At 50.8% G+C, this 12,500-nt stretch overlaps 1 protein-coding gene and 1 pseudogene across 1 annotated transcript in view; one reads left to right on the top strand and one right to left on the bottom strand.

Annotated features, from left to right (window-relative positions):
* LOC143024844 (uncharacterized) overlaps positions 1–12,500 on the bottom strand; it is a 197,763-nt gene that overhangs the window by 127,954 nt on the left and 57,309 nt on the right. The window lies entirely within an intron of this gene.
* Positions 4,104–12,500, top strand: part of LOC143029545 (uncharacterized) — a 29,994-nt pseudogene continuing 21,597 nt past the window's right edge.

Genomic DNA, 12,500 nt, shown 5'->3' with positions numbered 1-12,500 from the left:
GAGATAAGAGCTGAGAGCAAGAGAGAGAGAGAGAGAGAGAGAGAGAGAGAGAGAGAGAGAGAGAGAGAGAGAGAGTGGGGAGAGAGAGGGGGAGAGAGAGAGGATAGCCGGTGACGTTCTTATGATCTGTGTAGCTGATAGCTCAAAATTACGGAAGACTTTTTTCTCATCGTTTAATGTGGAACAGAAGTTTACAGTACTCACCTGTGTACCAGTATCTATAGATACTAATATACAGATGAATACTGGAAAATTCTCTTCTACATTGAACAATTAAACAAAAAAACAAAAAATCTTCCGCAATTTTGAGTGATCAGCAACACAGGTCGTCAGAACGTCAGTGGCTATCCAATTTAACAAAAACTGTATTAGAGAAAAAAATTACTCAAAGAAGAAGAAGAAGAAAAAGGCGACCCGTTTCTGCCTAATTTGGAATTCGCAGCGGTGGCGGAGTGGTCACAGCATGTGGTTATGGTTTATAAACAAGATGGAGAGAGCACAAAGACCAGCGACCAAATTGGTTCCTAACCTTTCAGATTAAACGTACGAAGAGAGATTAAGATGATTGGATTAACCACGATTGGAAAAGAGAAGGGGGGAAGGTGAAAAGAGTGTGGTGTCCAGGACATAAGGAAGAGACAAGACTGAGAGAAGATATCTCATGGTCTGGGGTTAGAGAGAAACGAGAGGTCATAGAAACAAGTAAAAAGAGTGAGTGAGAGAGTGAGAGAATGAGAGTGAGAGAGAAAGAGAGAGAAAAAGAGAGAAAGAAATAGAGAGAGAGAAATAGAGAGAGATAGACAGAGAGAGACAGAGACAGAGACACGGAGAGAGACAGAGAGAGAGAGAGAGAGAGAGAAAGAGAGAGAGAAAGAGAGAGGGAGAATGTCAAAAAGTAAAGCTTTCCATACAGATGCATTAACTCTTTTAATAACTTCGACGGTGAAACATTCCCAGATAAATCCACAAGCGATCTCAAATGTAAGTAAAGTACCTGGAGAAACATAAACAGCGCCCCACGAGTTTAACTCCTTCCCTGTACATTACAATCAGGTCAACACAATTAAGTAAACACACACAAGAGTCCCGCGCATGCGCGCTCGAACGCGCTCCACTGTGTACACTGCGTGTTCATTGTATGCAAATTAATATCTAATCTTGCTCTCTGCTGCCAGTGAAGGCTGTTCGCTCCTGTGCCACAGCCCAGAGGCAGAGGAAGAAGGCAAGAAAGGGTAAGGAAGACTGGAAAGGGAAAAGAGAAGGAGGATGCGGGTGGGGGGAAGGGGAAGGGGAGGGAAGAGAGTCCGACAAAAAGAGGAAGGGAAAGAGAGTCAGAGGAGGAAGGCAAGAAAGGGTAAGGAAGACTGGAAAGGGAAAAGAGAAGGAGGGTGCGGGTGGGAGGAAGGGGAGGAGAGGAAAGAGTCCGACAAAAAGAGGAAGGAAGGGAAAGAGAGTCACAGGAAGAGGACAAGAAAGGGTAAGGAAGACTGGAAGGGAAAAGAGAAGGTGGATGCGAGTAGGGGGAAGGGGAGGGAAGGGGAGGGGAGGGGAGGGGAGGGGAGGGGGAGGGGAGTCCGACAAAAAAGGGAGAAGGAAAGAGAATCCGACAAAAAGAGTGGGAAGAGAAGAGAGTCCGACAAAAAGAGGAGGGAAGGAAAGAGAGTCCGACAGAAAGAGAGGAATAGAAGAGAGTCCGACAGAAAGAGAGGAATAGAAGAGAGTCCGACAAAAAGAGGAGGGAAGGAAAGAGAGTACGAAAAAAAGAGAAGGGAAGAGAAGAGAGTCCGACAAAAAGAGGAGAAAAGGAAAAAGTACGACAAAAAGAGGAGGGTAAGAGAAGAGAGTCCGACAAAAAGAGGAGGGAGAAGGAAGGGAAGGAAAGATAATAATGGAGATAATGAGAAACTAACGAAAACATCTCTTACATTGTATTCGCCCTTTAAGAAAAAAATTAAGTAAAATATTCTCTGACGATTTTATTCACTTAAAACACAGACCTCTGGAGTTAAAGTAAATGTATCACTTAAAGTTTTTATTCTGGCTAGTGTCATGCGATCTTAGTGATTTCAGAAGCACCTTTGGGCTTCATAAGTTTCATCAAAGAGAAACGGACCAAAACCGCCCAGGGGGAGGGGAGGGCGGTTGGTAGGCGGTCCGTCCCGCTCCCGACCGCGGGCGAGTGGTGAGGGTGTGGGGGCGTGGGGGGATACCGGAGTGGGCGCCGCTAGGGCCCCGCCCACATGGTCCATGGGCGTACCCAGCAACTTTATCTTTGTAGATTTTGTTCTGTCAAGCGTATAATGAATCCGCCACAGTGAAGAACATAGAGGTTGCGCCGTATCCCGTGGGGGTAGGCAGGTGATCCTGCAGTGGGTTAAAAAAAAGCTGAAGAGGGACTTGTACGACCGAGACGCCCAGATGCCCATATAGGAACTTTGCGGCGTTGAAGCGATTGACCCTTTCGCTATGGAGTGACCACACCAGAGAAGATCCAAGACATACATACACACACACACACACACACACACACACACACACACACACACACACACACACACACACACAATCTCGTGGCGCAGTGGTAGCGTTCACCGATGTCACTACGGCGGTCCGGGTTCGAATCCCACCCAGGGCCGAAATAATTTCAGTATCGCTGGACTGCGAGTCGTTACTCCAACTCTCGTGGGCGGGGAGTAAGGGATGTGTGTGTGTGCGTGTAAGGCCAAGGCATTACCCATAGATCAGTCATACATGAGCTCTGAGCTCTCTTCCGAGAGAGAAATAGTTGTCGATCACGAGTCCGACACGTGATCCAAGACCATGGCAGTGAATCACACACAGGACACACTTTCCCGTAACCCGTTTAGACTTTACTCTCGGCTCAGATGCTGAGATCTTAATCATGGGCGTGACCGTATCAAAACGGTTCATGGGCTCATCGACTCTGCCCATTGAGGTTAATTCGGCGGTCATGGGCGGTTAATCACGGTTCATCTCACGGAGCGGCGCGGTCCTTCTCGGGCATCGAAGTCTCCCGCCGATCGCTCCGCCCGATCGGTAGTCGACCTTATGAGATCGGTCAGACGAGTTAGGAAAAAAGTGTGCGATAAGCATCGGTGTGTGTGTGTGTGTGTGTGTGTGTGTGTGTGTGTGTGTGTGTGTGTGTGTGTGTGTGTGTGTGTGTGTGTGTGTGTGTGTGTGTGTGTGTGTGTGTGTGTGTGTGTGTTTGTGTGTGTGTGCGTGATTCACCATGGTCTTGGATCACGTGTTGAACTCGTGACCAATAGTTTTTACCCTCCCGGAAGAGAGCTCAGAGCTCATATATGACCGATCTATTGGTAATGCTGTGACCTTACACGCACACACACACCCAACTCCCCGCCCACGAGAGTTAGAGTAACGACTCGTAGTGCAGCGATACTGATATCATTTCAGCCCTGGGCGGGATTCGAAAACTGAACCGCCGTAGTGGCGGCCGCGAACGCTACCACTGCGCCGTCGCGCGTGTGTGTGTGTGTGTGTGTGTGTGTGTGTGTGTGTGTGTGTGTGTGTGTGTGTGTGTGTGTGTGTGTGTGTGTGTGTGTGTGTGTGTGTGTGTGTGTGTGTGTGTGTGTGTGTGTGTGTGTGTGTGTGCGTGCGTGTGTGTGTGCGTGCGTGTGTGTGTGTGTGTGTGTGTTCGGTTAGGTAGCCCAGCTTCGACTTCGTCTTCGTCTTGACGCCGTCTCGGTTAAGAGAGCTGACAGGTGGACCTCACCCTACTCACTCACTACTCATTCACTCACACACGCATAGACGCACGCGCGCGCACACACACACACACACACACACACACACACACACACACACACACACACACACACACACACACACACACACACACACACACACACACACAAGCTCAAACTTAGTACAGGAAAATTCGAAATTTCTTGATGACAATACTCATGGTAGGAAGGTCTATTCCCCGTTCAATTTGTCTTCACTGCGGCCGAAGCCGTGACCATCCCCACCCCCAGCCATCCCTCGCCCAAAACATGACCTACGTCACGTAGGGTCATATACAGGTCCCTGTCTCTCACTGTAGGTATGTTCTGCATGACACAATGACTGAGACGGAGAAGAACTCTCATGACTCAGAGGGAAGCTTCTGCCGAAGTCTGAAGGAAGCTTCTGCCGAAGTAACAATGTGTAACGAATGACCAAGGTTTCTCATCCGTCATGCGGAGAAGAAGAGGGAGGAAGGGAGGAAGGGAGGAGGGAGGAGGAGGGAGGTAAGGGGGAGTTAGGGGGGAGGAGAAAGTTATGGGATGGGATGGACTGAGATAGATGATTCTGAGGGAGTAGGAAGGAGACCTGTGGAGAGGGAGGAGTGTGGGAGGAACCTACGAGGAGGTGTTGGAATGAGACCCAAGCCTCCTGAGGGGCTTCGCGGTGGGGGGTGGGGGGAAGGAGGGTTGACAAGGAGAGTGTGATTATTGGGGAGATAGGACAATAGCCCCCCCTACCCCCCCCCAATCCCCCAACCCCCCGTCTTGTCTAGTGTCTTGTGTTTTTGTAAACAATGTTATCGTCAGGAGGGATTTTATGTGACTGAGCCCGGCTGAGTTTCGTGGTGTTTTGGGAACAAGAGATCTCACACTCACTCACTCTCACTCTCACTCACTCTCACACTTATTCTCACACTCACACTCACACTCACACACTCTCACACACTCACTCTCACTCTCACACTCACTCTCACTCTCACACTCACACTCACTCTCACTCATACTCACACTCACTCACACTCACTCACACTCACTCACACTCACTCACACTCACTCACTCACACACACTCACTCACTCACACACACTCACTCACTCACTCACTCACACTCACTCACACTCACTCACTCACTCACACTCACTCACTCACACTCACTCACTCACACTCACTCACTCACTCTCACACTCACTCACACTCACACTCACACACTCACTCTCACACTCACTCACACTCACTCTCACACTCATTCTCACACTCACTCTCACACTCACTCACACTCACTCACACTCACTCACACACTCTCACACTCACTCTCACACTCACTCACACTCACACTCACTCACATTCACTCACACTCACTCACTCACACTCACTCACTCACACTCACTCACTCACACTCACTCACTCACACTCACTCACTCACACTCACTCACTCTCTTGATCGCTCTCTCGTTCTCCTTCTATTAACCTGGGCTGGGCCCACCTGGTGGTTATATTGGTTATATTGTGGACGTGTTTGTCCCTCTGTCCGCATGTAGAGTCCTTTATTGTTCCTGAAATGGGAGTATATGCACGCAAAGGCGAATATTGATACACACGCGCGTGCGCACACACACACACACACACACACACACACACACACACACACACACACACACACACACACACACACACGCACACACACCAGGAGACACTTAGTTACGACTGTGGTCTTCACCTTTGCCTTGAGTGTTGGGTCCACGTCTCGTGAAGCGAGACAACCGTAGGTGATTATATTCGGCTATCTGTCATCTTCCGATCCTTCTTTCTGTCAGGCCTCCTTAGGGAGGGACGTAAGGAGGAAGGGAGGGAGGGAGGGGGAGGCGCGCCGATGTTTCTGGAGCAACATGTCCTTATATGGTCATGGCGTCTTCTCCAAAGATCCGTCATTGAAGAATGAACGAAAAGGTCTCACCCCAGGAGGTGCTCAGCTGACGTCATCGTGTGACTCCCCTCCCCTACACCCCCCACCCTTACCCCCCACCCTCACCCCCCACCCCCACACGTAGAGTCTCACTGTTGGAGCAAGAAGTAGAGACAGAACGAGGCAGAGAACGAGACAGAAAGAGAGATCAAGTGAAAGAGAGCAACAAAAAGAGTACGTGAGAAAGAGGGCAAGAGATAAATAGATCGATAGAGAGATAGGTAGATAGGTGGAGATATAGAGATAGGTAAATAGAGATATAGAAATAGGTAAATAGATAGAGATATAGAGATAGGTAAATAGATAGATATAGAGATAGGTATAGATATATAGATAGGTAAATAGAGATATAGAGATAGGTAAATAGAGATATAGATATAGGTAGATGGGTGGAGATACAGAGATAGGTAAATAGAGATATAGAGATATAGATAGGAAAATAGATATTGATAGGTAAATAGAGATATAGAGATAGGTAGATAGAGATATAGAGATAGAAAGAGAGAGTTGGGAATAAAGGAACTGTCTAGGGAGATGACGTAGAAATATGAAGGCACTCGCGTTTGTATCTTACTATACTGCAACATACACATCTCATCCTTCTCCTCTCCCCCCTCCCTACTCCCTGTGAAAATAAAAAGGATCAAAGGAAGGCTGAGCCTACTCTCTCTCCCGGGAACGAATGGCAAGATTGCAACTTGTAGATTGCAACTATTGAAGAAGTAATAGCGTCATGTCTGCGCGCTGTACCACCTCCCTTCCGGGTGCCGCTCTCCCTCTCATTTCCTCTTGCTTGCCGGCACCGGGCTATCAAGTTCATTTCCGTGGCACCCCCATTTCCCCTCTCCCCTTCCCCACTCCCCTTCCCCCTTCACCTCCCCTTAACCCTCCCCCTCCCCCTCCCCCTCACCTTTCCCCCTCACTTTTCCCCCTCTCCCCTTTCCCTTCTCTTCCCCCATCCCCCCTCCCCCTCACCTTTCCCCCTCCTCTTTCTTCCCTCCCCTTTCTCCCCCTCACTCCCCCTCCCCTTTCCCCCTCCTCTTCCCCCCTCCCCTTCCCCCTTTCCCTTTACCCCTCCCCTTCCCCACTCCCCTTTTCCACCCCTGTCCTCTTCCCTTCGATAACAAAGGAATTCTAGCCTGATTATATCACCCCCTTACATACCGGGGGTCACTTTTTCCTTTTATCTGTGATGCCGTTAGGCGATTTTATTCATCTCCGAGGCACCCACGTGAGACGGGAGGAGATTAGGGAGTCGGGAGTGTCAGGGTGAGCTGGTGGTGGAGGAAGTACAGGAGGGAGCGGTGGAGAGAGAGAGAGGGAGGGATGGAGGAAGGGAGCATAGGGAATAAAGCGAGTGAGACGAGAGTGTGTGTGTGAGAGAGAGAGAGAGAGAGAGAGAGAGAGAGAGAGAGAGAGAGAGAGAGAGAGAGAGAGAGAGAGAGAGAGGGGGGGAGAGAGAGGGAGAGAGAGGGAGGGAGAGAGAGAGAGGGGGAGAGAGGGGGAGAGAGAGAGAGAGGGGGGAGAGAGAGGGAGAGAGGGGGGGAGGGGGGAGAGAGGGAGAGAGGGAGAGAGGGGGGGAGAGAGGGAGAGAGAGAGAGGGGGGGAGAGAGGGAGAGAGAGAGGGGGGAGAGAGAAGGAGAGAGAAAGGGAGAGGGAGAAAGAGAGAGGGAGAGGGAGAGGGAGAGGGAGAGGGAGGGGGAGGGAGAGGGAGAGGGAGAGAAAGGAGAGATAGAGTGAGGGAGGAATTGATTTGATGAGTACTTGGGGAGTACGAAGGAGTAGATGGAGGGAGCGAGGGAGGGAGGGAGGGAGCGAGGGAGGGAGGGAGGGAGGGAGGGAGGGAGCGAGGGAGGGAGGGAGCGAGGGAGGGATGGAGCGAGAGAGGGAGGGAGTAGAGATATGGGAGGGGAGGCGGGAACAGTGTGGAGAATGTGGAGGATGGGTGAGGGAGGGAGGGAGGGAGGGAGGGAGTGAGTGGAGAGATAAAGGATCCATCTTTATGAGGCCAGTAAACAACCTTACGATGGATTATGACAAATGGGGAAGAAAAAGCCAATTTGCAAAGCAAAGGCCCGGCCCTCCCCCATGCCCCCTCCTCCTCTCCCTCCCCCTGCCTCTCCTCCCCCTTCTCCTCCCCTCCCCCATGCCCCTCCTGCCTCTCCCCCCGGCCCCTCCCCCTCCCTTCCCTTCTGCCCCTCCTCCTCTCCCTCCTGCTCTCCTCCTGGCCCTCCCTTCTACCCATACCCCCTGCCCCTCCTTCTGCCCTTCCCTTTTGCCCCTCCTCCTGCCCTTCCCTTTTGCCCCTCCTCCTGCCCTTCCCTTTTGCCCCTCCTCCTGCCCTTCCCTTTTGCCCCTCCTCTTGCCCCTCCCACTTCCCTTCTCCCTGCTCATAACCCTGACCCTCCCTCCTGCCCCTCCTTCCTGCCCTTCCCTTCTGCCCCTCCCTTCTGCCCCTCCTCTTGCCCCTCCCCTCCTCTTGCCCCTCCCCTCCTCTTGCCCCTCCCCCTCCTCCTTCCCCTCTCCTCCACCCCTCCCCCTGCCCCTCCTTCCTGCCCCTCCCTTTGCCCCTGCCCTGCTCATGCACCTCCTCTTTCCCCTTCCCTCTGTCCCACCTCTTGCCCCATTCCCCCTCCTCCTTCCCCTCTCCTCCACCCCTCCCCCTGCCCCTCCCTTTGCCCCCGCCCCTGCTCATGCACCTCCTCTTGCCCCTCCCTTCTGTCCCTCCTCTTGCCCCATTCCCCCTCCTCCTTCCCCTCTCCTCCACCCCTCCCCCTGCCCCTCCTTCCTGCCCCTCCCTTTGCCCCTGCCCCTGCTCATGCACCTCCTCTTGCCCCTCCCTTCTGCCCCTCCTCTTACCCCTCCCTTCTGTCCCTCCTCTTGCCCCTCCCCCTCCTCCTTCCCCTATCCTCCACCCCTTCCCCTGCCCCTCCCTCCTGCCCCTCCTTCCTGCCCTTCCACCACTCCCCTTCACTTTGCCTCTTCCCTTTTCCTTCACACCATTTCCACTCTTCCTCTTCACCCCTTTACAAAGGCGGAGCATGCCGACAGGAGGAGACCTTTTGGTGTATAACTAGGTCGGATGCGGAAAAAAAAAAATAAATAATTAAAATAAAAATAAATAAAAATTTATCTGCACAGACTTCCTTCACTCTCTCTTGTTTCTCTTTTTCCTCCTCTTTTCCACGCCGTCCGCCTTGCATGCCCCGGGCAAGACAGAACCCCACGACTACAAGTAGTGATTTACAGTGGCAGGGCATGCGGGCGGGTGGGCTCGCTGGCGGGTGACCTTTTGGTCCATAATGTACGAGATGGGGAGGAAATATATGATCAATACATCAAACCACATAGCGATAAACATACAACTCATAAGTTTCTGAGAGAATAAATAAACAAATAAACAAACAAATTAATAAATAGACAAATAGATGAATAATTGAACGAATGAATAGACAAATAGACGAAAAGTAAATAACTATGATAAATATGAATGAATAAATGAATAAATATATAACCAAATAAAGAAATGAATGAATTAGACAAATAAAAAATAAATAAAAATAAATTTGAACAAATACGAATGAATAAATGAATAATTATATAAGCGAACAGATGAACAAATGAATGAATGAGTGAATAGACCAGCATGTAAGTTAAATGAATAGAGTAAAGACAAACAATGCATTGTAATTCACTCTTCCTCCTCCTCCTCCTCCTCCTTTTCTCCCTCCTCTCCAAACTTCTCCTCCTCCCTCTCCTCTTCTTCACCCTTCTCCTCTCTTCTCCCTCTCTTTTATTCTTCTTCTCCTCTTCTTCTCCCTTGTCCTCTCTTCTCCACCCTGCCCTACTCTTCCTCCTCCTCTTCTTCTTCTCCCCTCTCCAAATTTATCCTCCTCCCTCTCCTCTTCTTCTCCCTCCTCCTCTCTTCTCCACCCTCCCCTACTCTTCCTCCTCCTCCTCTTCTCCTCCTCCCTCTCCTCTTCTTCTCCCTTCTCCTCTCTTCTCCACCCTGCCCTACTCTTCCTCCTCCTCTTCTTCTTCTCCCCCTCTCCAAACTTATCCTCCTCCCTCTCCTCTTCTTCTCCCTTCTCTCTTCTCCACCCTCCCCTACTCTTCCTCCTCCTCCTCCTCCTCTTCTCCTCCTCCCTCTCCTTTTCTTCTCCCTTCTCCTCTCTTCTCCACCCTGCCCTACTCTTCTTCCTCCTCTTCTTCTTCTCCCCCTCTCCAAACTTATCCTCCTCCCTCTCCTCTTCTTCTCCCTTCTCTCTTCTCCACCCTCCCCTACTCTTTCTCCTCCTCCTCCTCCTCTTCTCCTCCTTCCTTTCCTCCTCCCTCTCCTCTTCTTCTCCCTTCTCCTCTCTTCTCCACCCTACTCTTCCTCCTCTTCTTCTTCTCGCTCCTCTCCAAACTTCTCCTTCCTCTCCTCTTCTTCCTTTTCCTCTCTTCTCCACCCTCCTCTACTCTTCTCCCATCATTCACTTCCTCCTCCTCTTCTTCTCCCTCCTCTCCAAACTTCCTCTCCTCCCTCTCCTCTTCTTCTCCCTTCTGCTCTCTTCTCCCTCTCTTCTACTATTCTTCTCCTTTTATTCACTTCCTCCTCTTCCTCTTCTCTCTCTTCTCCAAACTTCTCCTCCATCTCCTCTTTTTCTCCCTTCTCTCTTCTCCACCCTCCCCTATTCTCTTCCTCCTCCTCCTCCTCTTTTCTCTCCTCCACAAACTTCTCCTTCCTCTCCTCTTCTTCTCCCTCTTCCCCAAACTGCTCCTCCCTCTCCTCTTCTTTTTCCTTCTCTCTTCTCCACCCTCCCCCTACTCTTCTTCTCCTATTATTCACTTCCTCCTCCTCTTCTCCCCTCCTCTCTTCTCCTCCGCATCTCCTCCCCTCCCACTTTTCACTTTCCCATTCCTTATCTCCTGTCCTCCTTTTTCTTCTTCTTTCTTTTTCCACTCTCTTCCTTCCTCCTTCTCCTCTCACTCCACTCTGATTCCCTCCCTCCTCACCCTCACCACTTTTTTCTTCCCTCCTCCTCCTCCTTCTCCTCTTCTTCCTATCCTCCTCCTTCTCTTCCTCCTCCTCCTCTTCCTCTTCCTCTTCCTCCTCTTCCTCTTCCTCTTCCTCCTCCTCTTCCTCCTATCCTCTTCCTCTTCCTCCTCCTCCTCCTCCCCTTCCTCATTTCCCATTGTCTTCCTTGTAATTATGTTATCACCTTGCGCGTTTATGGGAACTTGTCCCCCAATCCATCTCCCCCCCACCCCCCACCTCTTACCTTTCTTTTAGACCCAACTGTTATGTGGGCACCCCAGGGTCTCTGCCCTTCTCCCCCCTCCCCCCAGTGGGGTTCCCCCACCCCCACTTCGCCCCCCACTGGGCCAAGGCAATGGGAACCGCGACTTTTCGTAGCCAATCTATCTAAAGAAATTGGGAGAATTTTTACTGCTGTGTGTGTGTGTGTGTGTGTGTGTGTGTGTGTGTGTGTGTGTGTGTGTGTGTGTGTGTGTGTGTGTGTGTGTGTGTGTGTGTGTGTGTGTGTGTATGTGTGTGTATGTATGTGCATGTATGTATATGTGTGTATATGTGTATGTGTGTATATGTATGTGTGTGTATGTGTTTGTATACATGTGTATGTATGTATGTGTATGTGTGTGTGTATGCGTGTGTATGCGTATGTGTTTGTGGATGTATATGTGTATGTGCATGTGTGTGTGTATGTGAATGTGTGTGTATGTGTATGTGTGTGCGTGTGTATGTATGTGTGTGTACATGTATATGTGTGTATGCGTGTGCGCGCGTGTAAACCCAACTACCGCATAAAACAGCAGGGCTTCCAGTCCATACTGAGACCGACTGTGGAAAAATCACTCCAAGAGAAATATAACCATTAAAGCAAGACGTAAATAATAATAATTATAAAGAAGATAACAACAATAGCAAGGTAACGTTGGAATATTAATCCTCCCTCTCACTATCATACTTAATATTCTACAATTTACATATTGTATGAAGTACATTTTTGTTAATATCACACTGCATTAGCATTAGATATAAATGTCGTGTTTTTGAATTAGGGGTAGGAGGATGGGAGTTAGTGTGGGAGTCGAGGATGGGATTGGGTTGTGGGAGTGGATGTAGGAGTTGGGGATGGGAGTGGGGGATGGGAGTCGGATGTGGGAGTGGTGTGTGGGAGTGGTGTGTGGGAGTGGGGTGTGGGAGTGTGAGATGGGAGTGGGGGATGGGAGTTTGATCTGGGAGTGGGGGATGGGAGTGGGGCATGGGAGTGGGGGATGGGAGTGGTGAATAGGAGTGGGGGATGGGAGTGGTGAATAGGAGTGGGGGATGGGAGTCGGATGTGGGAGTGGGGGATGGGAGTATGAGGTGGGAGTGAGGGATGGGAGTGGGGGATAGGAGTGAGGTGCGGGAGTGTAAGATGAGACTGGGTGATGGGAGTGGGGTGTGGGAGTGGAGAATGGAAGAGGATGATGGGAGTGGGGGATGGGAGTGGGAGTGGGAGTGGGAGTGAAGTGGGATGGGAGTGGGAGTGGGGGTGAGAGTGGGGATGGGAGTGGGAGTGGGGGTGGGAGTGGGGGGTTGGAGTGGGAGTGGGAGTGGGGGATGAGAGTGGGAGGTGGGAGTTGACGTGGGAGTGGGGGATGGGAGTCGGGTGTGGGAGTGATGTGGGATGGGAGTGGGAATCAAGCGCCTCTGAGCAAGTTAGCGTGATCCCACAGGCTACGAATGTAATCGTCTGGCACGGTGGATATGGGGAGGAGATCCGT

This window comes from Oratosquilla oratoria, chromosome 1, assembly GCF_046742065.1.
Source record: "Oratosquilla oratoria isolate Oo_2021 chromosome 1, ASM4674206v1, whole genome shotgun sequence".
Classification (NCBI taxonomy): Eukaryota; Metazoa; Arthropoda; class Malacostraca; order Stomatopoda; family Squillidae; genus Oratosquilla; species Oratosquilla oratoria.
The sequence above is the reverse complement of the archived record's forward strand: the minus strand, read 5'-3'. Positions and strand labels throughout refer to the sequence as shown.